This window comes from Centropristis striata, chromosome 21 (genome assembly GCF_030273125.1).
Source record: "Centropristis striata isolate RG_2023a ecotype Rhode Island chromosome 21, C.striata_1.0, whole genome shotgun sequence".
In the NCBI taxonomy this organism is placed as follows: Eukaryota; Metazoa; Chordata; class Actinopteri; order Perciformes; family Serranidae; genus Centropristis; species Centropristis striata.
Window position 1 is genome coordinate 2,252,711 of NC_081537.1, and position 27,504 is coordinate 2,280,214.

Consider the following 27,504-nt stretch of genomic DNA (forward strand, 5'->3'; position numbering starts at 1 on the left):
TAATTAATATAGGACAGGGTTACTGCACCCAGTTAGGACAATTTACAGTAAATTCATTTTAGTTGTGAGTTCTCCAGGTTAGCCTCCAGCTAACTGAACATACAGCTGTTATTATCAGCCTATTGATAATATAACCACTCTTATTGATCTAGTGATCTAATTCATCATTTATTAACAACTACAAATAACACAATAAGTAGGCTTTAATTACTCGTGCATTGTATCAGTCTGCAGTGTTTCACCATGCCATCATGGCTCTGTTAATGGAGCAGTATTGTCTGTTATTGTGACCGTCACTTTATATTCTTCATAAAGATCCTTCAGCGCTGATTTTCACCACTTTTAGTGAAATCTTATTGGCTGCTCCAGGCTGATCCACGATCGATTAATACGGGCTGCTTATATACTCCGCGCTCACCTTATTTATATACAGTCTATGGTGCTCACACACAATGCTGACTTCTATAACCCATTACCATGGATATCTATATACCATTGATATCTATGGTATATAGATATCTATATATCATAGATATCTAAGGTTTATAGGTATCTATGCTTGGAGTCCTGTCCTGCATGTCCCCCTTCAGCTCTGGATCTCTGTCTGTCACATTAAAATAACGTTCCCATCATGCACTGCTCTGAAAACTGCAGCTGTCTCTAGTTTATGATGTTTAATGTCGCTGCAGAAAGATTTGGTGACTTTAAGTCGAACTGGGAGCAAAAACTGACGAAGAAGTTCTTAATCATCACAAATAAGGGGACCCACCCCATAACCACTGAAAACTCTACGCTGTCTTTGTCTTCTGGTGCACCAAGCTTAGCCTACATTCATCTGCAAAAGAAAGTCAACTTCCTCTCTTTGAGTGGAGGTGAGAGTGAATACAGCCAGTATGTCAACGCTGTAAGTGGGCACGCCCCTCTCTTGAAGTGGACGGTGCAGCCTATCAGCGTCCCCTCACACCCCCTGTAGGAGCCAATCAAAAGGCTAGATCCTTCACCCTTCTCTGCCCACAGGTAACCTCACAGGTGATTTCGAAGTCATGAGTTCCACTTTCTCTGGCTGCTCCGTCGGCACAAGGTAAACTGATTGGCAGACAGTTATTGATGTAAAATAAAATAGTTTTATTCACATTTAATCAGCAGCGCGTGGAACAGAAGTATTCTTTGTAAAGATGTGTGTGACTCTTCAGCTGTGTCTCCTCTCTCAGGGAGAAGATGATCTGCAGCATCCTGCTCCTCCTCAGCCTGACCTCCTGTCTCTCTGGTTAGTTTACTCCTTCACTTTATTATCCACAAAGAAGGAGAAAGTCTGTCTGCTCCTCACTTCCCCTCTCTGTCTCCTCAGCAGGAACATTTGTAGTGAATGTGACTCAGAGCTCCTATCAGGCAGAGGAGAACCAGAACATCACGCTGGAGTAGACCTTCACCACCACACCTGAAGCTTCTCTCCAACGCTTTTCCATCTTCTGCCTGCTGTCAGATGAACTCAGAGCTTCAGTCCTGTTTCGTCTGTCTAAAGGTGTTGAGGTCCCAGAGGCTCAGGATCAACAGTTTGCAGGACGAGTCCACTTTGAGAAAGACGTCCTCAGAGAAGGACGACTCAGACTTCATGTGTCCAGACTCAGGATCAGTGACTCTGGAACTTACGGGTGTCATGTGACCACTGGTCTTGGTGGGAAAACTGCCAAAATAAAGCTCAACGTCACTGGTAAGTTCATCCAGTTAAACTTCAACAAGTTGAAATCATTATTAGGGCCCGAGCAGGCAACGACCTGCGAGGTCCCTATTGTATTTCGAATGATTATTCTTTTTCATACCCCAAAACTCATGAAACTTTAAATATAAGTCACACCTGGTGAAAAATGTTATAATCTATCGTCATCCTGAATTTTCACCACTAGGTGGCGCTATAATAAAGGAAAGTGCGTTTTGGCTAATAACTCCCACATACTTTATCGCACATTCAAAAAACTTATATCCACGCGTTCACTGAGTTGTGCTGAATCTCGTGATATAGGCCACGCCCATTTTCGCCTGGAGTTTTCTTTCCCACATCGGTTGGACGGATTAACACCAAACTTGGTATACTTATTGTCAATGCCCTCCTGAGGATAACCCTCGAAGGTTTTATTGATCGGCCCCTAGGTGGCGCTCTGGCGGCAGTTTAATTTAATAAGTGCTACTGTGCCCAGACCATAAGACTTAAGGCAATGAAATTCATAGGGGTGGTATAGACTGGTCCCTGTAACGCACAAACCCCGAAGGCAGCATGCCCCGACATGCGTGTACTGCGAGGGCCCGTTCAGTAATGCGCGCAGTCCTAGTTATTATTATTATTTTTAGATTATTAAGAACCTAAAAATAAGGATTATGGACTTCCACATCACTTCTTATGGTTTCTGTGAATCTGTTACATCTTTATCTGTCGTGGATGTTGATTTTTATTCTTTCATTAAATGTTTTTTCTTCACCAGAATGACTCAGATCTGTTTGTTCTCTCTGCAGCAGCAACGAGGGATCGGGGAAGTGGACCACAACCAGAGAGTCGAGGGAGGATCGGCCTCTTCTGTGGACTGGGACTGGTAGCAGCTCTGTTGAGTCTTTGTTTCTGTGACTTTCTGAGTAAAAAAACAAGATTTCTGCTTCAGAGGTGGATTTGATAAAAAATCAGACATTGACCACCACTGCACTATAACATCCAGGCTACTTTTTAAATGTTCATTTAATGTGCAATATTCTCTGTGTAATGCTCCATATCCAACTGCTGACTCTGTCTACATTGTATATGTTGTTTCTAACTTATAAAGGAAATCCTGAATGTAAATGAGCTGCTCTGCTTTATAAAGTCTCACCTGTCTGCAGGTTCCAGCTCTCCTCATTTACACCATCAGAGCTTTAAATGGAGCTGATGATCACAAAGATCTTCTGCTACATTTACTTTAAATGTCTGTTTCACGTCTGATCTGAATCTTCTGATTCATGTGACAAAATCTGATGTTTATGTATTTCACTACATAGATGAATTAAGATGTTCATGTATGTCTTTTTATGACTGAATCAAATTGATTTAAATCTTTTTCTTATAAATTCTGCAGCATTTTTGCTGCACTAACTGACTGTTGAACTGAATGACTTGTTTGTATTTGTTTTTTTTTTTGTTTTTTTACCACGAATAAAAAGGCTTGAAATATAGTTTTGTATTTAATTTAGTCATTAATCTTAGAATAATAAATAATCCAAAGTTTAACCAACTAAAGTTTGATTATTTGATCATATTTTATTGGGCTTCACAGCGAGAGGTGGTTAGCACTTTCAGCAAGGAAAGTTTTTTTTTTTTTTTTTGTCATTTTGTGAACAAAAGAAGATGTAAAAAGACACAAAATTACCAAAGAAAGAAAGAAAATGACCCAAAAAAGACGTAAAATGACCAAAAAAGACATAAAAAGATACAAGAAAAGAGACACAAAAGACGTAAAATCACAAAAAAAGACACAAAAAAGTTTTTTTAATCCTGCTAAGAACCAAATAATCATCAGGTCACTCTGCTCGGGCCAGTTCATCACTGCTGGCAGCTTTTAATTTTATCTCTTTTGTACATTTTTTTTCTTTTTTGATCATTTTGTGAACAAAAGAAGATGTAAAAAGACACAAAATGACCAAAAAAAGAAACAAAATTACCCAAAAAAGATACAAAAAGACAAAAAAAAGACGTAAAATGACCAAAAAAGACATAAAAAGACAAAAAAAAACACAAAAAAAGAGAGACAAAAAGTTTTTTTAATCTTGCTAAGAACCAAATAATCATCAGGTCACTCTGCTCGGGCCAGTTCATCACTGCTGGCACCTTTTAATTTTATCTCTTTTGTACATTTTTTTTCATTTTTGATCATTTTGTGAACAAAAGAAGATGTAAAAAGACACAAAATGACCAAAAAAAGAAAGAAAATGACCCCAAAAAGACGTAAAATGACCTAAAATGACCAAAAAAGACATAAAAAGACACAAAAAAAGAGACACAAAAGACGTAAAATCACAAAAAAAGACACAAAAAGTTTTTTTAATCTTGCTAAGAACCAAATAATCATCAGGTCACTCTGCTCGGGCCAGTTCATCACTACTTGCAACTTTTTAATTTTATCTCTTTTGTACATTTTTTTTCTTTTTTGATCATTTTGTGAACAAAAGACGATGTAAAAAGACACAAAATGACCAAAAAAAGAAAGAAAATGACCCCAAAAAAACGTAAAATGACCAAAAAAGACATAAAAAGACACAAAAAAAGAGACACAAAAGACGTAAAATCACAAAAAAAGACACAAAATGACCAAAAAAAGAAAGAAAATGACCCAAAAAAGACGTAAAATGACCAAAAAAGACATAAAAAGACACAAAAAAGAGACACAAAAGACGTAAAATCACAAAAAAAGACACAAAAAGGTTTTTTTTTATCTTGGTAAGAACCAAATAATCATCAGGTCACTCTGCTCGGGCCAGTTCATCACTGCTGGCAGCTTTCATTTATCTCTTTTCTACATTTTTTTGTCTTTTTTGGTCATTTTGTGAACAAAAGAAGATGTAAAAAGACACAAAATGACCAAAAAAACAGAAAGAAAATTACCAAAAAAAGATACAAAAATACCAAAAAAAGATACAAAAAGACAAAAAAAAGGACGTAAAATGACCAAAAAAGACATAAAAACACAAAAAAACACAAAAAAACACAAAAAAAGAGAGACAAAAAGTTTTTTTAATCTTGCTAAGAACCAAATAATCATCAGGTCACTCTGCTCGGGCCAGTTCATCACTGCTGGCAGCTTTCATTGATCTGGTTTTAAGGGTGCAGTGTACAGGATCGAGTCCGGCCTGCAGCTCTTGTGTGTGAAATTTGCACTTTGCCCCTTTCACCTCAACAGTCCAGGCCTCGCCTCTGGCAGCTGTTGGTTGGAGACACAGGTGAGGCAGAAGTGCATCAGTGGGAGGAAACAGGTGAAGGAAAGAACTGATGACTCAGCTAACAAAGGCCCCAATACAGAAGCTTTAAACAGACGACTGGATGATTTACAGGATCACTTTCAGTTGTCTGATATTCTCTGTGTCTCTCTGTGGACTCACACTTGATCTATAAATACATTTAGGACACATGGTTGAACATGTTATTAACATTAATGTAGACCAGGGATTCCCAAAGTGTGGTGCGTGGACCCCTGGGGGTGCGTGAGCTGCTGCTAGGGGGTGCGCGAGATGAAAAATGTAATGGCGGTCTGATACTTACACAATTACATTTTTTTCCCCCACACAATAAAGACGTGTTATTAATTAATTAATTAATTAATACAGGCTATTCAATTTTGTGTCATTTTTTGGTCATTTTTGCATCTATTTTTTGGTTGTTTGGTAATTTTTACATGTATTTTTGGTCAATTTGTGCCTATTTTGATAATTTTGTGTCATCTTTGGTCATTTTTGCATCTATTTTTGGTTGTTTTTGATCTTATAATGAAGCGTAGAAGAAGTTATCTTCTTGTTCTTGTATCATTTTTCCAGCCTGTGTTATGATGACGGGGTTGTGTTCACTCCACGCTCATTTAAATTTGCTGCAATTTTTGTTCAACGCAGCTCAAAATATAACATTTTCCCATCTGATCTGCTTTCTGCCTCTGATCCTGAGCCTGTCATCATCCTCCACCTTTAATATGGCTATAAAAAATATTATTGCATTTTGTTTTTGAAGGTGTGGGGGATTGGGGGTGCGTCAACACAGTTGGGACTTAGAAGGGGGTGCACGGCTAAAAAAGTTTGGGAACCGCTGATGTAGACATATTCATTTGACATGAAGACTGTTATTAGTTATTGTAATGCATGATGGTGAATCCATGAAGCAGAAAGACTGAAAGAGGCTCCCAGCTCCAGAAGAGGATCAGGGCCAGGCCTTTAATATTACTACAACTTAGTACTACTACAACCTTTCCTCATTTTATGACTCAAATATTCACATAAATTACATAAAAGCAGATTTCCCCAGAACAATAGTTGTGATTCTACCAAGAAAAGCTGATCTGTGTGTGAGAGGATGTTTGTACTTTTACAACCTTAAATAGTTTATTCTGTCTCAGTGGTTCTTTATGTTGTAAACATCATGTTCAGATATGCTTTAGGAATAATCACCATATGACTGGTTGGTCAATAATAAAGTACTTGTTTTATAGCCCATCTGAATAATATGGAGATTGAACCATAAACACAGTCACAGATAGTCTGTTTTATGTTTTACATGCAGAATAACAAACACAGATCATGGAGAATGGATTCAAGCTGAGGCCAGATTTGTCTCATATTTTATACCACATTTATATATTTTATATATTACATAAAATCTGACTTTCCACATTAGATTCTCCTCGTCTGTAGAGAGAGACCACAGTGGTATTCTGGTTTTAACTTGTTTTCAGCTTTTAGTCTTGTTGTTCCTGCTCCACCTCCTCAGCTCATCTCAGGTTTTTATTTCTTTACTGGCGCTATAAAGTGTCAGAAACACACTACTACTATTGTATCACTGTCAGTGTAATAAGAATGTGCCATATTTTCTGTGTGTTTATGTGTGAACTTTGATCTCGTGTCTGTTAATTTGGCTACTTTTTCACTCTTTATACAACACATTGCATTAAATATGACAGATAATATTACAGTTTTAATTCTTGTTTTTTAAGGTTACATTTAGTTTAATTGAAGTTTTGTTTAAAAAGAAGGTATGAATAAACAGCACAGAAAGCTGTTTTCATGTCTGCATTTTTATTGATGATACAGAAAGTCATCATATGATCCAGATCTATAAACCAGAAGTGTATGTGAGTAATAAGCTCTTGTCTCCAGAGTTTCTCTCACATGAAGAGTTGCTAACTGCTGCCCCCCAGTGGTGACGACAGGTCAGTGCACCTCTGGAGTCTCTACATTATGGCTCCACAGAGAGGACAGATAGAATATTACACATGTTGAATAGCAAAGATTAGTCAGCCACCATATCATGAGTTAATAACTGCAGCGCTGCATGTTGTATTTTACATCATAATTCACTTATATGCACTTTACACAGTTCATTGTAAAGAAGGAAACACAAAAACAAACAAATACAAGTTACCAGTTTTTGTTATTGCTCATTTTACAGCCCAAAGTTGTGGAATATCAGACCTGAAAACATGAATAACCACTTTAAATCTTCTATAACAGGGGTGTCAAACTCTGGCCCTTGGGCCAAATTTGGCCCGCAGTGTAATTTTATTTGGCCCTTGAGGCAATACCAAATTATTATCTTATTATTGTACTATAAAAGCTGACCCGCCGGTATTATACGGCGCATTTACAGCTAATACTACAAATCCCACAATGCCCTGCTGTTGTTTTGGGGCGTCAATCAGGACACACACAAAAAATACAAAAACACACACAAAATTTAAAAAAAAAACACATACAATCACACTCAAAACACACCATAAACATAATATAAGTACAAAAAACACAGAGAAAATGCACATAAAAAACAAAAAAACACAAAGAAATTACAAAAACACACACAAAATTACAAAAAAAACACACTCAAAACACATTATAAACATAATATAAGTACAAAAAACACAGAGAAAACGCACATAAAAAACAAAAAAACACAAAGAAATTACAAAAACACACACAAAATTACAAAAAAACACACTCAAAACACACTATAAACATAATATAAATACAAAAAACACAGACAAAAACACACATAAAAAACAAAAAAACACAAAGAAGTTACAGAAAACACGGATAAAAACACAAAGAAATTACAAAAACACACAAAATTACAAAAAACACACTCAAAACACACTATAAACATAATATAAATACAAAAAACACAGACAAAAACACACATAAAAAACAAAAAAAAACACAAAGAAGTTACAGAAAACACAGATAAAAACACAAAGAAATTACAAAAAATTAGGACCCAGAAACGCTCCTTAGTGACAGTCGTCATAGCAACCTCAAGCTAGAGCTGTCTCCGTTCCCAAAAATGGCGAAAAGAAAGGCAGAATTTATTAACCTGTTGAAAAAGTTTATTTTGATATTTAAATCAGAAGGATGCAAATAGAAAAGAGGCATAGGATTTTTATTTATTTTTTATTTAATAAATTAATGACACTGATGTGTTTTTTATTTTGAAATTTGATTTTGCATGTCTGCACTATTTAGTTATATATTGTATGTTTATAAGCGTTGCTGGTTCCATATTTAATGTTAAAGCAAAACATGTTTGGTATATATTAAAAGGTTTATTTGTTCAATGTTGGCCCGCGATTTTATTCAAGTTTTACATTTTGGCCCATTGTGTATTTGAGTTTGACACCCATTCACATGACTTAACCCTTTGGAGTTTTGGGCTATTTTTCATTCTGCCTGTATAAACCACTTAAAAATCTTTACCATGACGTGTTGGTATAATTGTTTTTAGCACAACCTCACCTATATGACCTGATTATTTTTTAATCAACATTTTGAACACAAAAACACACATAAAAAATGACAAAAAACACACATAAAACATGAAAAACAAACCAAAAACACACACAAAAAATGACAAAAAACACACATAAAACATGAAAAACAAACCAAAAACACACACAAAAAATGACAAAAAACACACATAAAACATGAAAAACAAACCAAAAAAACACACAAAAAATGACAAAAAACACACATAAAACATGAAAAACAAACCAAAAACACACACAAAAACACAAAAAAAAATTACAAAAAACATGGATAAAAACACAAAGAAATTACAGTAAACACAAAAGTTTGCATTACAAATGCTAAATGCACAAAGCTAAATTAGAAAAACCTCTGCAAAAAAGGAAAATCATGTTAATACACTTCGAGGTGTTTTTTTTTTTACTTTGCTAAAAAAGAGTCGATGCATTTAATTGCACATGGAAACTTATTATTCTTATTTTGTTACTTAAAAACAAAACTGAAAAATAATTTGTTGTTAAACAGCACTATTGATGTCACAATTTGTTTTGAAGATGCTAAGAAAAAGGAAAATTTGTGTTTCTGTAAGCAGAAAAGATGTCTAGTTTATTTATTGAAAATAAGAAATATCATAAACATAAATACAATAAACTCTCAATGAAACGTATATGTCACATCACAGATGTTTGACATTTAGGGGTAGTATTTTTATTTTTTAAACATCATAAATGTGTTCTATGTGGTCCACTTGGTCTGTGGTATATCCACCATAATTTTATTTTAAGGATTACTGGGTCTGGGTTCTTATTTTTTAATTTATTTTATTTATTTCACATTAATTTATTTCACATATACAGCAGTAGTGCAGTAACAGAAGTAACAGGGTAAACATTACATTCATAATATTTGAGAAACATCTAAATAATACAAAAATAAATACATAAATAATGATTTCTGGGGGTCGCCAAATCATTTTGGAAGTCAGCTCTGTGTTAAAGTGTTCATGTGTTAGTGTGATTTAGTCTTTTTGGTCATTTCATGTCTTTTTTTAGTCATTTTGTGTCTTTTTTTGATCAAATTGTGTCTTTTTTGGTCATTTTGTTTCTTTTTTGGGCCATTTTGTGTTTTTTTTGGTCATTTTGTGTCTTTTTTTTGTCATTTTGTGTCTTTTTTGGTCATTTTGTGTCTTTATTTGATCAATTTGTGGTCAATTTGTGTCTTTTTTGGTCATTTAGTTTCCTTTTTTGGTCATTTTGTGTCTTTTTTTGTTATTTTGTGTCTTTTTTTGTCATTTTGTGCCTTTTTATGGTCATTTTGTTTCCTTTTTAGCTAATTTTGTGTCTTTTTTGGTCATTTTGTGTCTTTTTCGGTCATTTTGTTTCCTTTTTTAGTCATTTTGTGTCTTTTTTTAGTCATTTTGTGTCTTTTTTGGGTCATTTTGTGTCTTTTTTGGTCATTTTGTGTCTTTTTTTTGTCATTTTGTGTCTTTTTTGGTCATTTTGTGTCTTTATTTGATAAATTTGTGGTCAATTTGTGTCTTTTTTGGTCATTTAGTTTCCTTTTTTGGTCATTTTGTGTCTTTTTTTGTCATTTTGTGGGTTTTTTTGGGTCATTTTGTGTCTTTATTTGATCAATTTGTGTCTTTTTTTAGTCATTTTGTGTCTTTTTTTGTCATTTTGTTTCTTTTTTGGTCAATTTGTGTCTTTTTGTCATTTTGTGTCTTTTTTGGTCATTTTGTGTCTTTTTTTTAATCAATTTGTGGTCAATTTGTGTCTTTTTTGTCATTTTGTGTCTTTTTTGGTAATTTTGTGTCTTTTTTGGTCATTTTGTCTCTTTTTTTGGTCATTTTGTGTCTTTTTTTGGTAATTTTGTGTCTTTTTTTAATCATTTTGTGTCTTTTTTTAGTCACTTTGTTTCTTTTTTTGGCCATTTTGTGTCTTTTTTGGTCAATTTGTGTCTTTTGTGTGGTTATTTTTTGTCATTTTGTGTCTTTTTCTGATCATTTTGGGTCGCGACTCAAAAAGGTTGAGAACCACTGGGTTAAAGCACCGGAAACTGGTGACGAAAGGGTTATGTTTACAGTGGGCCGATGACGTCATTGTCAGCTGTTCTCCCGTGTGTGTGTGTGTGTGTGTGTGTGTGTGTGTGTGTGGATGATTCAGCAGCTCGTGCAGCAGCAGCGGCTCGTCCTCTGCACATGTGCAAACACAAACAACAAAAGGACGTTAACACAAACAAAAAAACAACAACAAAAACAGGCGGATGTTCGTTTTGACAGTTACCTGCTGACGGTTAGAGAGCCCGTGCAGGTGACACACATCTGCCGGAGACCCCGTAGAGCCGCTACAGGCCGCCGGAGAGAAGCAGCAGAAGCAGCAGAAACAGCTGGATTTTACCTCCGTTTCTCGGTGTTTTTCTGGACTTTTATCACCTCCTATCGCTCCTCACACCTCCTCCGCGTGGATTTAACACCAAAACATCTTTACTGAGGTCCTGCTGGTTTCATTCAAACGTCTCTCCTTCACTATTTCCGCATTTTGACGTCTGATGCTCCGTCTGCCCGGCAGGTGAGTTTTAGAGCATAAAATCCTCTTTAAATGTAACTATAACACATCTATGTTACATCATAGTGAAATATATTCACATTTAACATGACACACGGTATATTTCAGGGAGCTAGCAGGTGAAATAGGCACCGATAGAGCTCCTAACAGCTAGCTAACAGCATATAGGTGAAGTTGACATGTTTCTAGTGTGAAAATACACAGAATTACAAAAAAGACACAACATTATTTAAAAAAAGACACAAAATGACCAATAAAAGACACAAAATGACACAAAAAAGACACAAAATGACCAATAATAGACACAAAATTATTAAAAAAAGACACAAAATGACCAATAAAAGACACAATTACTAAAAAAAGACACAAAATGACTGAATAAACACTAAATTACTTTAAAAAGACACAGAATTACAAAAAAGACACAACATTATTTAAAAAAGACACAAAATGACACAAAAAAGACACAAAATGACCAATAAAAGACACAAAATGACTAAAAAAAGACACAAAATGACCAAAAAAAATACACAAAATGACTGAATAAACACAAAATTACCAAAAAAAGACACAGAATTACAAAAAAGACACATTATTAAAAAAAGACACAAAATGACCAAAAGAAGACACAAAATTATTTAAAAAAGACACAAAATGACCCAAAAAAGACACAAAATGACCAAAAAAAGACACAAAATTACAAAAAATAGACACAGAATGACCAAAAAAAAAATGACCACAAAATACACAGAATTACCAAAAAAGACACAAACTTATTAAAAAAAAGACACAAAATTATTAAAAAAGGCACAAAATTATTTAAAAATGACACAAAATCTTAAAAAAAGACGCCAAATTATTAAAAAAGGCACAAAATGACCCATGCTCTACATGCTACCACTCCTTCTCATTCTCCTCCTTTACATACATAGTTTTACAGCAGAAATCCTCTTTAAATGTAACTATAACACATCTATGTTACATCATAGTGAAACATATTCACATTTAACATGACACACGGTATATTTCAGGGAGCTAGCAGCTGGTTGTCCTTCATTACCTGTTATAGAGCCTTTATATTAATCCTGAGGTAGCTTATAAATCATATTTACCGTCCGAGTGCAATAATATTTATAGTGCAATATATTTATATTCATAGTATCTTATAATTTTACCTCTACATTAGGGGTCTCAAACTCAAAATACCTGGGGGCCGCTGGAGGCAGTATTAAAATGACCAAAAAAAGACACAAAATTATTTAAAAAAAGGACACAAAATGACAGAAAAAACACTAAATTACTTTAAAAAGACACAAAATGGCCCCAAAAGACACAAAATGACAGGAAAAAAACTAAATTACTTAAAAAGAAACAAAATGATCAAAGAAAAAGACACAAAATGACCAAAAAAATACACTGAATTACCAAAAAAGACACAAACTTATTAAAAAAAGACACAAAATGACTAAAAGAAGACATAAAATTATTTAAAAAAGACACAAAATGACCCAAAAAAGACACAAAATGACCAACAAAAGACACAGAATGACAGGAAAAAAACTCAATTACTTAAACAGAAACAAAATGACCAAAGAAAAAGACACAAAATGACCAAAAAAATCCACAGAATTACCAAAAAAGACACAAACTTATTAAAAAAAGACACAAAATGACCAAAAGAAGACACAAACTTATTAAAAAAGACACAAAATTATTTTAAAAAGACACAAAATGACCCATAAAAGACACAAAATGACCAAAAAAAGACACAAAATTACTAAAAAAAGACACAAAATGACCAAAAAAAGACACAAAATTATTTAAAAAAGACACAGAATGACAGGAAAAAAACTAAATTGCTTAAAAAGAAACAAAATGACCAAAAAAAAAGACACAAAATGACCACAAAATACACAGAATTACCAAAAAAGACACAAACTTATTAAAAAAAGACACAAAATTATTAAAAAAGGCACAAAATTATTTAAAAATGACACAAAATCTTAAAAAAAGACGCCAAATTATTAAAAAAGGCACAAAATGACCCATGCTCTACATGCTACCACTCCTTCTCATTCTCCTCCTTTACATACATAGTTTTACAGCAGAAATCCTCTTTAAATGTAACTATAACACATCTATGTTACATTATAGTGAAATATATTCACATTTAACATGACACACGGTATATTTCAGGGAGCTAGCAGGTGAAATAGGCACCGATAGAGCTCCTACCAGCTAGCTAACAGCATATAGGTGAAGTTGACATGTTTCTAGTGTAAAAATGACACAAAAAAGACACAAAATTATTTGAAAAAGACACAAAATGACCAATAAAAGACACAAAATGACACAAAAAAGACACAAAATGACCAATAATAGACACAAAATTATTAAAAAAAGACACAAAATGACCAATAAAAGACACAATTACTAAAAACAGACACAAAATGACTGAATAAACACTAAATTACTTTAAAAAGACACAGAATTACAAAAAAGACACAACATTATTTAAAAAAGACACAAAATGACACAAAAAAGACACAAAATGACCAATAAAAGACACAAAATGACCAATAAAAGACACAAAATGACTAAAAAAAGACACAAAATGACACAAAAAAGACACAAAATGACCAATAAAAGACACAAAATGACTAAAAAAAGACACAAAATGACACAAAAAAGACACAAAATGATCAATAAAAGACACAAAATGACTAAAAAAAGACACAAAATGACTGAATAAACACAAAATTACCAAAAAAAGACACAGAATTACAAAAAAGACACATTATTTAAAAAAAGACACAACATTATTAAAAAAAGACAACATTATTTAAAAAAGACACAACATTATTAAAAAAAGACACAAAATGACCAAAAAAAAACCCCACAATGACCAAAAAAAGACACAGAATGACAGGAAAAAAAACTAAATTACTTAAAAAGAAACAAAATGACCAAAAAAAAAGACACAAATGACAAAAAAAATACACAGAATTACTAAAAAAGACACAAACTTATTAAAAAAAGACACAAAATGACCAAAAGAAGACACACAATTATTAAAAAAGACACAAAATTATTTAAAAATGACACAAAATCTTAAAAAAAGACGCCAAATTATTAAAAAAAGACACAAAATTACCCATGCTCTACATGCTACCACTCCTTCTCATTCTCCTCCTTTACATACATAGTTTTACAGCAGAAATCCCCTTTAAATGTAACTATAACACATCTATGTTACATTATAGTGAAATATACACACATTTAACATGACACACGGTATATTTCAGGGAGCTAGCAGCTGGTTGTCCTTCATTACCTGTTATAGAGCCTTTATATTAATCCTGAGGTAGCTTTAAATCATATTTACCGTCTAAGTGCAATAATATTTATAGTGCAATATATTTATATTCATAGTATCTTATAATTTTACCTCTACATTAGGGGTCTCAAACTCAAAATACCTGGGGGCCGCTGGAGGCAGTATTAAAATGACCAAAAAAAGACACAAAATTATTTTAAAAAAGGACACAAAATGACAGAAAAAACACTAAATTACTTTAAAAAGACACGAAATGGCCCAAAAAGACACAAAATGACCAAAAAAATACACAAAATTACAAAAAAAAGACACAATTATTTAAAAATGACAGAGAATTACCAAAAAAGACACAAAATGACAGGAAAAAAACTAAATTACTTAAAAAGAAACAAAATGATCAAAGAAAAAGACACAAAATGACCAACAAAATACACTGAATTACCAAAAAAGACACAAACGTATTAAAAAAAGACACAAAATGACCAAAAGAAGACATAAAATTATTTTAAAAAAGACACAAAATGACCCAAAAAAGACACAAAATGACAGGAAAAAAACTAAATTACTTAAAAAGAAACAAAATGACCAAAGAAAAAGACACAAAATGACCAAAAAAATACACAGAATTACCAAAAAAAGACACAAAATTATTAAAAAAGACACAACATTATTTAGAAATGACACAAAATCATTAAAAAAGACAAAGTGCAATAATATTTATAGTGATATATTTTTATATTCATAGTGTTTGAGGAAAAAAAAGGAAAAAATGCTTGAGGAAACCTTGAAAATTGAATTTTTAAGATTTCCTCATGCAATTTTTCTAACAATAGTATCTAATACAGGGTTTCCCCCCAGAAAACCTACTTAGCCTGGTGACAGAGAAGCCCTCCGGCTTAAAATGTTAAAAGTTGACAGGAATTTTGAAATTATGACTATTATGTGTAATTATAAGACATTTATTAAAAATACTTAAATGTAGAGTCTTACAAATACTGCAAATACAGTTTTAACAACAACAAAAAACAAACTTTATAAAATAAATAAGTAGGGGGGTATAGGGGGCCATGCTCCCCCGGAGAACATTTTTGCCCTAAAAGCCTAAATTTGGTGCCTCTCGCTTATTCTAATGCCACTATTCCATCTTAATAATCGCATATTTTAATGAATTATTGTAAAGGAGAATAAGGGTTCTTCTATGTTTTATTTAAGGCGCCATATTTTGACATTTTTCTTGTAAATTCTGTGGTGGATTCTGTTAACACATCCATGTGCTCTTATTTTGAAAGCTACATGTGTTTGCTTTTATTTTGAAGGCGGGTCTAACACGTTCTTACCGTAACGCCTTATGGTGTGTTTAATTTACACTGAAAGTCGGAACGATATAAGGCTATTACGTTTGAGGTATTAATGCATTAAAAGCTGCAGATTTTTATTAAGTTTTTGGACATTATTACATTCAGTTCTTTGCTTCTGCTGGTTCTGTCTTGTTCATTCTGTCCTCCCAGTTTGTTTCTTCTGTTGCATAGGGTTGTCACCATACTAAAATGTTCAACTCGATACCGATACTCAGGAAAATATTCCATACTCGATACCACTAAAAACAAAGACCCCAAAATTTAACAGAAATATTTTTATTAACAAGAAAAATGCAACATGTAAAAATGAACAGAACCAAACAGGTTAAATATTTATAATAAAAAACAAGTTGTGCAAAAAGAAACTGCAACCATGATAACAAGCTTCAGGTCTGAGGTAGTGCAGAATATAAATAAATACAATAAATAATAACAATTAGAACAATATTTTGGGCTGTTTGTGTTGCTGTTTGGTTGCAGGTCGACTTTTCTCTGCTTCATTCTGGGACTTCAAGAGAGAAAATAACACTTTTCAGTCACCAACATTTATGTAAACTTATTAACTCTATGTTTATGTATACTGACACTGTGTCAATTAACATAATATGGGCATACTATGTGCCTGATTTATTTATTTACGTTGTTTATAATCATTAATGTGACGTCAGCCTTTAATTGCTAGCTGCGGCTAACGGCTAATAATAACACGGCCAACATTATACTTTTGAAAATAGGTATCATATCCGGATACAACGTTTTAGGGCGCTTTCACACCTATCTCGTTTGGTCCGGACTTTCGGACTTTTCAGTTTGATCCGAACCTAAATTCCTGGTGTGAAAGGTGCCGCGGACCACGGTCCGGACCAAAGGACCAAAGTTTGGTCCGACCAAAAGAGGTGGTCTCGGTCCGGATCAAACGAACCAAGGTCCGAACCTTTTGCAGTGTGAACACAACTTTTTTTATAGTTCGGACCTTCGTATCAATGGCAGGAAGTGTTTTTCTTCTTCTGCTCTCGAAATAAGGTAAAAGCAGTTATTTCACACTAATCAGCCGTTACAGCAAACTCAATCAGCCGTTACAGCAGATAAAACAAAAATATATATGACAAAATGAGCCGCGGCAGTACATGGGGAGATGAGGAGATTGGATGCCTCATTGAAATCTGGTCGGACGACTTTATAAAGAGCCAACTCGAGAAAACACACAAAAACAACGACACTTTCAATTTGTTTTCTGAGAGGATGAGAGAGCGACACACAGGTAAAAGGCGACTCGGATTCATTTTGTGTAAACACGGATGTCAGATGCCGGCCGGCCCAACAACGCAGCGTAAAAGCGAGCCGCGGGAGTCCACAGGGAGATGACGTGTCCAGTAGAATTGTCTTGTAAAGTCCGTTCTTCTTTTTGCAGTGTGAAACCAAAACCAACCGGACCAAATGTATACAATGTAACAGAACACGGACCTTGGTCCGGACTTTCAGGTGTGGAAGCGCCCTTAGTATCGATACTTTTTTGAGTATCGATGCTTTTGACGACCCTAGTGTTGCAGGTTATGTCCTCTTGTTGTTGGTTGTTTTGGTTGTCTAGTTGCTAGTTTTGTGTCTCTGCTGGCTCAGCGTCCTTCAGGTCTGCTGGTTCTGTTGGTTTCCACCTGCAGAGCAGAACAGAAGCTGCTGTTAATCTGGTGTCAGTCCAGAAGAACCTGCTGACTCCGAGTCCATTACAGTCAGACGGGGGTCCGGTCCTTCTCTCCATCTGTCTCTCTCTAATGTTTTCACTCTGCTGCACTTGACTTCTTCCTCTCTTTGTCTTCTCCAACTGAAATCTGTCCTCCTGCTGTCTGAGACGAAGAGTCGATTTATCAGAGGAAACAACAAATGAAGTCCAGTAAAACACCTCAGAGATTAAGGCTCCGTTTACATGATGAAGCTTGCGGGTAAAAACGACAAAATATTTTATGGGAAGTGCCTTTCTTTTAAAAACACAAAAATGTGAACCCAGCCAGGATTTTCTGAGACTATGATGGGGGGACCCAAACAAAGTAGGAGCCATGCTCCCCCGGAGAACATTTTTGCCCTAAAAGCCTAAATTTGGTGCCTCTCGCACATTCTAATGCCACTATTCCATCTTGTGCCATATCGTATCGTTCACGATAATATCGTTATATTTTTTTTATGGTTAAAAAAAAATTGCATATCTAGATATTGGCAACATTCCTACTTGTTGATGTAGTGGTTAAAGTTGTTTTAATCACAAAAAGCTACTTACTCCCTCTCGCTAAACACATGCAGCTTTCAAAATAAGAGCACAGTGTGTTAAGAGAATCCACCACAGAATTTACAAGAAAACTGTCAAAATAAGATGCCTTAAATAAAACATACAAAACCTTTATTCTCCTTTACAAAATGTCATTAAAATATGCCCCCAGAACCCCTAAATGGTTATTTTTATTATTTGCTCATACTCAAGAGTAAATTTTTTTGTATTTGGCAACTGTTGAGATTTGCACTTCACACTATATTTTAGATTTTTAATTATTTATACAGACTAAAAAAGAAATCATGTTCTCTATATCTTTTTAAGTATTTCCTAATATCGTCAAGAATATCATTATCGCAAAAATAGCCTGAAATATCGTGATATTCTTTTAGGGCCATATCGCCCAGCCCTAATTCCATCGTAATCATTGCATATTTTTAATGAATTATTAAAGGAGAATATGGGTTCTGATATGAAAAATGTTGTGTGGGGTGTTTGCTCACATTTAGCTCTCAAAGTGCACAAGATTGATGCATTTAAGTTAAAAATTTACATTTTTTTCCTGGGGGGCATGCACTTGTGTTGTGTTGCCTGCTGATAAAAAATTATATAGTATTAAATATGTATCTTGATTTAGAAGAAAACAAGTGGAAAATACAGCTGTGAAAGTTTTCCTGTAGCTGACTCCCTCCTCTCTTCTCTGGAGGTTATTTGATATCTGATAGATAATTGATGCTCTCTCTCTCTCTCTCTCTCTCTCTCTCTCTCTCTCTCTCTCTCTCTCTCTCTCTCTCTCTCTCTCTCTCTCTCTAATGGTTTTTGGTGGCAGGAAATGTTTGGTGAATCTTTCCATCTCTGACTGTCTGCAGAGTTTCCTCACTCGGATCAAATCATCTGAGCTGTTGAGGAAGTTGTTGTTTTTTTCAAACCAAAGGGGAGATTTATTTGATGCTTATGTCTCATATGTGTTGCATAATATTTGTAGGGCTGCAACAAAAAAAAACCCCAACATTTTCATTCGTTTTAGTTTTCTTTTAAAAAATTTACATCTTTTATCATAGAAAGAAAAAAATCTGACATTATTGATGGAGCTTAAACTCTCGGATGGTCCTTCATGTGTGGAGAAGAAAGAAAAAAAGTTAAAAGTTAAAATTGTGATATTTCCGTCAAAAAATTTTGTCGAAGCGGCCCAGTCCTCCTGCAGCAGTCTCTCCCAGCTGCAGTCACAGAGCCGGAGGGGATGTTAACCCCTTAGCGTCCAGTCTGCAAATTGCTAACAGGCTAACAGCTAGCTCTGTAGCAGTACAGTGTGTATGTGCTAACAGGCTAACAGTTAGCTCTGTAGCAGTACAGTGTGTATGTGCTAACAGGCTAACAGTTAGCTCTGTAGCAGTACAGTGTGTATGTGCTAACAGGTTAACAGTTAGCTCTGTATCAGTACAGTGTGTATGTGCTGCTGCTGCAGGAGGTGTTCACTTAGCGATCTCTGTTTGTTTACAACAAGCACCAGACACTCTGTGAACAGTTAGTGATGCCGGTTAATTCACGATCACGATGTTTATGATCAGCGGAGACGCTGTGCATAATTAGCCATGCTGGTTTGTTTATGATCAGCTGCTGACGTTGTGCACAGTTAGCGACGTAGACCACAGTTGCGTCTCCCAAGTTTAATCCGTCGCTTATGTGATCACGGTCGAAACTGTCCAGCCAGCTATTCTAAACCTTGGGGTCGGGACCCCAATTGGGGTCGCCAGATGATTTCTGGGGGTCGCCAAATCATTTTGGAAGTCAGCTCTGTCTCCACTGTGTTAAAGTGTTTTAGTCTTTTTGGTCATTTAATGTCTTTAATTGGTAATTTTGTGGGTTTTTTTTGGTAATTTTGTGTCATTTCTGGTCATTTTGTGTCTTTTTTTGGTAATTTTTTGTCTTTTTTTGTCATTTTGTTTCCTTTTTTTGGTCATTTTGTTTCCTTTTTTTGGTCATTTTGTTTCCTTTTTTAGTCATTTTGTGTCTTTTTTGGTAATTTTGTGTCTTTTTGATCATTTTGTGGTCAATTTGTGTCTTTTTTCGGTCATTTTGTTTCCTTTTTTTGGTCAAGTTGTGTAATTTTTGGTCATTTTGTGTCTTTTTTGGTCATGTTGTGTCTCTTTTTAGTCATTTTGTGTCTTTTTTGTTAATTTTGTGTCTTTTTTGTTAATTCTGTGTCTTTTTTTTATAATTTTGTGGTCAATTTGTGTCTTTTTTTGGTCATTCTATTTCCTTTTTTCTCTCCCTGAAACGGCTCGCTAAAATAAGGCTTAAATATGAAGACATGTTGTGAAAGTGTTTGTTGCATTATTTGCTGCAGGACTTTCCAGAAGCAGGTTTTTATGTGTGTTGGATAAGCAGGAGGGAGGCTGCTGCTGCTACTGCTGCTGCTGCTGCTGCTGCTGTCAGGAGTTCAGTGCAGAGAAAGAGGTGCTTTGTGGCAGATTAATGATGGTGGTGATGGTGGAGGAGTGAGTGGAGCAGTGAGTGGAGGTTCTCAGCTCCCAGACAACAGGGATGTTGTCTGTGCCAAGTTGCTATGAGACCAGAGGGTCTGCAGAGGAGGAGGGGGAGGGACCACGGGGCCGCTCAGCCTCCCAGGCAACATGTGAAAGCTTCAGCTGCTTTAACTGTTACATGCAACCAGATTGCATTGACTCTAGTGAGCACCTCCACCAGGTTGGGAGGTTTTTTTTTTTATCTGAAGGGTGTGGTTAAAAACAACGAAGCTAAAAAAGACCGACAAAGATGCTTCAGATCATCAGAGACAGACTGTCTGTCTGTCTGTCTGCTGCTCTGTGGGTGAGGCTCATTCAGGTTCATTCAGCCATATTTACTGTGTGTGTGTGTGTGTGTGTGTGTGTGTGTGTGTGTGAGGATGATGTGTTTTTGTTGGTTTAACGCCCAACAAGGCAGGGCATTCATGCTGTGTGTGTCATATCAGACCTGAAGCAGGGCTCTGGGTTTGGGTGTGTGTGTGTGTGTGTTCTTGTACTTCCTACATAGTGAGGACCAGAACATGTTTTTAACCAACAGAGTGAGGACATTTTTGCAAAGTGAGGGGGACATTTCGGCCGGTCCTCACTTCTTTAAAGGCTTTTTTTTAGATTTCAGACTTTGTTTTTCAGTTTTACTGAAACTGTATTGTGTGGTTACAAAACTAACTAAAATTATAGTGAAAATGTCCTTCGTTTTCATCTTTGTCAACTTTTTTCATACATTATGAAGATGATAAGACAAAGGAAATAAAGGCAAAATTTACTGTGACCTCTTTTAATCTCCCACCCAACAAATACCCCATTACAAAACACTACAACTAACACTTAAACTGATAAAAACTAAACTAAAAAAATAAATAAATGCTAAACTAAAACTAGCAAACTCACTCTAAAACTCATTAAAACTAACTGAATTTGAAAACAAAATACACAACAAAAATTAAAACTAAAACTAATGAAAAATCCAAAACTATTATAACCTTGCAAGGGAATTCACTGTTCCAGTGAGGGTCCTCACAAAGATAGAAGTACAAGAATGTGTGTGTGTGTGTGTGTGTGTGTGTGTGTGTGTTCTTGTACTTCCTACATAGTGAGGACCAGAACACATTTTAACCAACAGAGTGAGGACATTTTTGCAAAGTGAGGACATTTCGGCCGGTCCTCACTTCTTTAAAGGGTTTTTTTAGATTTCAGACTTTGTTTTAAGGGTTAAAGGTTACATGATGATGATAATTAACTGAAACTGTATTGTGTGGTTACAAAACTAACTAAAATTATAGTGAAAATGTGCTTCGTTTTCGTCTTTGTCAACTTTTTTCATACATAATGAAGATGGATCAGACAAAGGAAATAAAGGCAAAATTTACTGTGACCTCTTTTAATCTCTAGCTACTTAGCTAACTTCTTGGCTAAGTAGCTTGCTAAGCTAACTACTTAGCTAACTTCTTGGCTAAGTAGTTAGCTTAGCAGGCTACTTAGCCAAGTAGTTAGCTATGTAAAAATACAAAAACGTTTTTTCTTCATAAAGTATGAGAGGCAAAATGGAAATAATGATCTTCTGTTATCAAAAACAAGATATTTAAAGAATCCTTGGAATATTTAATCATAAAATAAGTTGATATCAAAAGATAGAGAACAGAAACACACAGCAGCATTAAATAACATGAAGAGAATGAATGAGGCTCATTTTGACCATGTTGTGCATCAAAGGGTTAAAGGGCATATTAAATCCAAAATAACTCACCAAATGAATGATAAACCAAAGGGTGTGTGTTGTAACAACTGTTTAATAGCATCATAAACAGATGATATGATGATATTAACTTCAGACTGGGGTGAAGGTTCGTCTTCTAACAGGACACAGCCGAGATAACAAAGGAGTGGCTGCAGGACAACTCTGTTTAGTTCCTTTCGTGCAGTAGTTCTCAACCTTTTTGAGTCGCGACCCCCAATTTAACAACATCTCACACGCACAGTTCAGATCACCCAAAAAAGAAACAAAATGACCAAAAAAGGAAACAAAATGACCAAAAAAGACACAAAATGACCACAAAATGACCAAAAAAGACACAAATTGACCACAAAATGACCAAAAAAGACACAAATTGACCACAAAATAACCAAAAAAAGACACAAAACGACCAGAAGACACAAAATGACCAAAAAAAGACACAAAATGACCAAAATAACCCAAAAAGAAAAAAAATGACAAAAAACCCCACAAAATGACCAAATAAAGGAAAGAAAATGACCAAAAAGACACAAATTGACCGCAAAATGACCAAAAAAACACACAAAATGACCAGATAATACACAAAACTAGTAAAAAAAACTTACAAAATGACCAGATAATACACAAAACTAGTAAAAAAACTTACAAAATGACAAAAAACAACACAAAATGACCAAAAAAAGACACAAAAATGACCAAAAAAAGGAAAGAAAATGACCAAAAAGACACAAATTGACCGCAAAATGACCAAAAAAACACACAAAATGACCAGATAATACACAAAACTAGTAAAAAAACTTGATGTGATGATGACAAAAAACAACCACAAAATTACCAAAAAGGGGGAAAAAAGGACCAAAAAAGACACAAATTGACCACAAAAATGACCAAAAAAACACAAAACGACCAGAAAATACACAAAACGACTAAAAAAATACAAAATAACTAAAAAAACAACACAAAATGACCAAAAAATACACGAACACGACTAAAAAAAGATACAAAATGACAAAAAAATTACCAAAAAAAGGAAAAAACAAAGGACCAAAAAAGACATAAAATTGACAACAAAATTACCAAAAAACCCCACAAAATTACCAAAAAAAGACATTAAATGACCAAAAAGACTAAAACACAATGAACACTTTAACACAGTGGAGACAGAGCTGACTTCCAAAATGATTTGGCGACCCCCAGAAATCATCTCACGACCCCCAATTGGGGTCCCGACCCCAAGGTTGAGAATAGCTGCTTTAGTGGCCCCAGCCAGAGTTCAGACTTGAACCCAACTAATCTCTGGAGAAATCTGAAAATAGCTCCCCATCCAACTAGTGTTGTTTTATATATATATCCTTTATTTAACCAGGCAAAACTCTTGTTGAGATTTTAAAAAATTAGGGGGTGCACCGATAGCAATTTTCTGTCCGATCACCTTTTTTTTAAAAAGCCTGACCTGCTGATTCCGATTTTGTCCGATACCGATTTTTTTTATAACTCACAGAATACACCTTCAATGTTTGAATCTTATTTAATTGAAAAACAATAACACAGCAGTATTTTTCTTTAACAAATAAAGGAAATCACAATGTCTGAGGTAGTTAATAAAATGCTGAACTTAAAATAAATAGCAACAATTTACAGGACAAACTAACAAAAGAACTGCAACCATAAATAAAGCGTCCTGAGGTTTTGGTTTCGTTATAGTACAACATACATACAGCTAGGGATGGGCATCGATTTTAGAATATTTGAATAGTCATTAAATCATAAAAAAAATCAAATAGTTCATCATAAGCAGGAGGCTCTGATGCTTTGAGAGACACCCTTGAAATCTATCTGTGTTATAACTATTTCAGTATTTGTCCATATAACTAAATTTAAATGTGTATATATATGTTTTGTTGTTGGTTTTTCTTTCTTTTTTATGTATGTAGATATATATGTATATTTATTTATTTATATATGTATATTTTATTTACATTTCTATTTAAAAATGTGTTACGGTAATGAATTTTGTTGCTCACAGTGTCTCTAAAAATGTCAGAAAATACCTTAAAAAATGTTCAAATAGATGATAAATTCATATTAAACAGTGACTTTAGATTGTATTTGTTATAAAGGGTGAAAGAAAATATGTATTCAATGCTCTTGGATTTTTGCTATGAGCTGCACCTTTAAATGAGAATCACTCTGCTGCTGTTTTCTGGCTCATCTCATCATGGGATCTTTAGCTGCTACGCTTCAGTCGATAACAGTCAAGGTCTCGACGTCAGCAACTCTGGAGCTGCTCTCTGCAGCCACGAGTCACTCTTCTATCCTAAACCTGCTCATTTATTCCACTGAGTCCAAAGTAGGGGTGGGCGATATGTCCCTAAAAGATTATCACGATATATGCCCAAAATTTTGCATTGAAATGAATGGGGACGGCCGAAAGAAATGAGCAAAAAAGAACAATAATTGGAGATTTCTTAAACGTCTACTTCTCCGGCATAATTTCACCTAGAGACTCCATTTAAACTTTAAACAGTAGACACAAGTCTTGTGTATCGGTGTATTAATCCACGTTTCGATAGGTCATATAGTTTTTTATCAATCCCTGTTCAATGACCATGATCATTTTTGGAGAAATTCTGAGATTATAATGGGTGTGTATTGCACGGAATGTTCGTGTCACAGTGTGTGATGTCATCACCAGAGTGTAGAGGGAGAGAAGAAACTGTCAAAAAATAAATACGAGTATTTTTGCGATAACGATATTCTTGACGATATTAAAAAATACTGAAAAATATATGGAAAATGATTTTTTTTAGTCTGTATAAATAAATAAAAATCAATCCTAAATCTAAATGTAGTGTAAATTTCAAATATCAGCAGTTGCAAAAATACAAAAAAAAAATGACTCCTGATTCTTGAGTATTAGCAATTAAAAAAAAACAAAAAAAACAATCTAGGGCAGGGGTCTCAAACTGGCGGCCCGCGGGCCAATTGTGGCCCTTGTGACGATATTTTGTGGCCCCTACCTTGATATGAAAGTTTAATGTGAGTTTTATATGAATGGCACTTTACTGTGTTGTGTGTGGAAGGTCCCTTTAATTACTTTTTTTGGTCATTTTGTGTCTTTTTAAAAAACTAATTTTGTTTCTTTTTTTGAAGTAATTTAGTTATTTTCTGTCATTTTGTGTCTTTTTTTGGACATTTTGTTTATTTTTTAAGTACTTTTGTTTTCTTCTGTCATTTTGTGTCTTTTTTTGTCATTTTGTGTCTTTTTTTGGTCATTTTGATACTGCCTCCAGCGGCCCCCAGGTTATTTGAGTTTGAGACCCCTGATCTAGGGGGTCAGTTATATTAGATGTACTTTCAGTAGCTTGAAATGTGATGTAATTAATGAGAAACCCTCACGCCACTACGTCAAGAAGTAGGAATGTTGCCAATATCATGATATGCATTTTTTTTACCCATAAAAAAAAATTATACCGGTATAATCGTGAACGATACGATATGGCACACCCCAAAGCCAAAGTCAGTAGTTGGATATTTCTCAATTTGTTATTGACATTAAAACTCTCTATTTGCAGATATTCACACTGTAAAAAAAAAAAGATAAACAATAGCTACTCAATGAAATTGAGGCAACAGATTGCATGCAATATTACTCATTAAATCTAACTACGTTACAAGTTGAGTTAACAACAACTTAACAGGAAGTGCCTGGAAAAAAACGCCTGTAAAACCTCGGTTTTTCAGCCTCTGTAGCAGATAGAAATGAAATTCAAAAAGTATTTGAGAGCTTATACCCGTGGCTTTCATACGAAGTTGAGTTTATTTGTCCAAACCTTCAATAAATTTTGTTTTAAAAATGAACAAACTCAGCAAATGTTATGCATAATATCCGATGCATAATACTAATACATGCCCATCAGCAAGATGCAAACATGATATGACCATTGTAAGAAATAGACATAGTTCTCATTAGCCTACTGTAATAATAATAAAAAAAATAATAATCATAATGATAATAAATAATAATAATACATTTCATATATTACACTTTTCAGGGTACTCAACGAGGCATAAAGTAATATAAGACATAAACAGTCATGATTTGTTTTATCATCATCACAATCAATTATTATTATTATTATTATTAATATATTAATATTATTATTATTATCTCCAGATGGCCACAAATCTGTCTGTTCTTCAGTGAAAATATGTCGTCTAAAAACATATTCTCATCCATAAATCTGGTCGATTGGTTCTGAGGGTTCAAAGTCCAGATCAGCAATTAAATCATCGGCGCTGTTTTCATCAGATCGCTTCCGTCACTTACTGCTGAGCTGCTCATATATATATATATATATATATATATATATATATATATATATATATATATATAAAAATATATATATAAATATGCCTCCACTATAGTCGTCTTCCTCCATGATTTATAAGTTCTGGAAAAGTCCCATGATGCATTGCGACACTCCCACATGTATTCTGATGCATTTCATTGGCCAAGAGACTGACAATAGGTGAAAATTGTCTTTTTTTAGTCATTTTTTGTCTTTTTTTGTAATTTTGTCTCTTTTTATGTCTTTTTTTGGTCATTTTGTGTCTTTTTTTGATCATTTTAAGTCTTTTTTTTCGTCATTTTATGTCTTTTTTTTGTCATTTTGTCTTTTTTTGATCATTTTGTCTTTTTTTTGTCATTTTATGTCTTTTTTTTGTGTCTTTTTTTAGTCATTTTAAGTCTTTTTTTTTCGTCATTTTATGTCTTTTCTTTGTCATTTTGTCTTTTTTTGATCATTTTGTGTCTTTTAGTCATTTTATGTCTTTTTTGGGTCATTTTGACTTTTTTTTGATCATTTTGTGTCTTTTTTTAGTCATTTTATGTCTTTTTGTGTTTTTTTTGGGTCATTTTGTGACTTTTTTAGTCATTTTGTGTCTTTTTTTAGTCATTTTGTGTCTTTTTTTGGTGATAATTTCAAAGTTCTGGAAAAGTCCCATGGTGCTTTGCAACACTCCCACATGTATTCTGATGCATTTCATTGGCCAAGAGACTGAAAATAAGTGGAAAAAACTACAAAAACTACAAAACAACGTATCCGATTTTCCTGCCTTTAATGGTAGAATAACACAACAGCGCCCCAACAGGTTTTAATGGTTGACATGCGGTAATGCTTTCCCGCCTTAAATGGGTTAAAGAGCCCAATGTTCTCC

The 27,504-nt window shown here is 34.3% G+C and overlaps 1 protein-coding gene across 3 annotated transcripts in view; it reads left to right on the forward strand.

Annotated features, from left to right (window-relative positions):
• Positions 1-10,662: 10,662 nt before the first annotated feature.
• Positions 10,663-27,504, forward strand: part of LOC131959052 (serine-rich coiled-coil domain-containing protein 2-like) — a 53,146-nt gene continuing 36,304 nt past the window's right edge. For all 3 annotated transcript variants that reach the window (XM_059324149.1, XM_059324152.1, XM_059324150.1), the window contains exon 1: positions 10,663-11,075. The gene's annotated coding sequence lies outside the window, so the exon portion shown is untranslated. The remainder of the gene's footprint in view (positions 11,076-27,504) is intronic.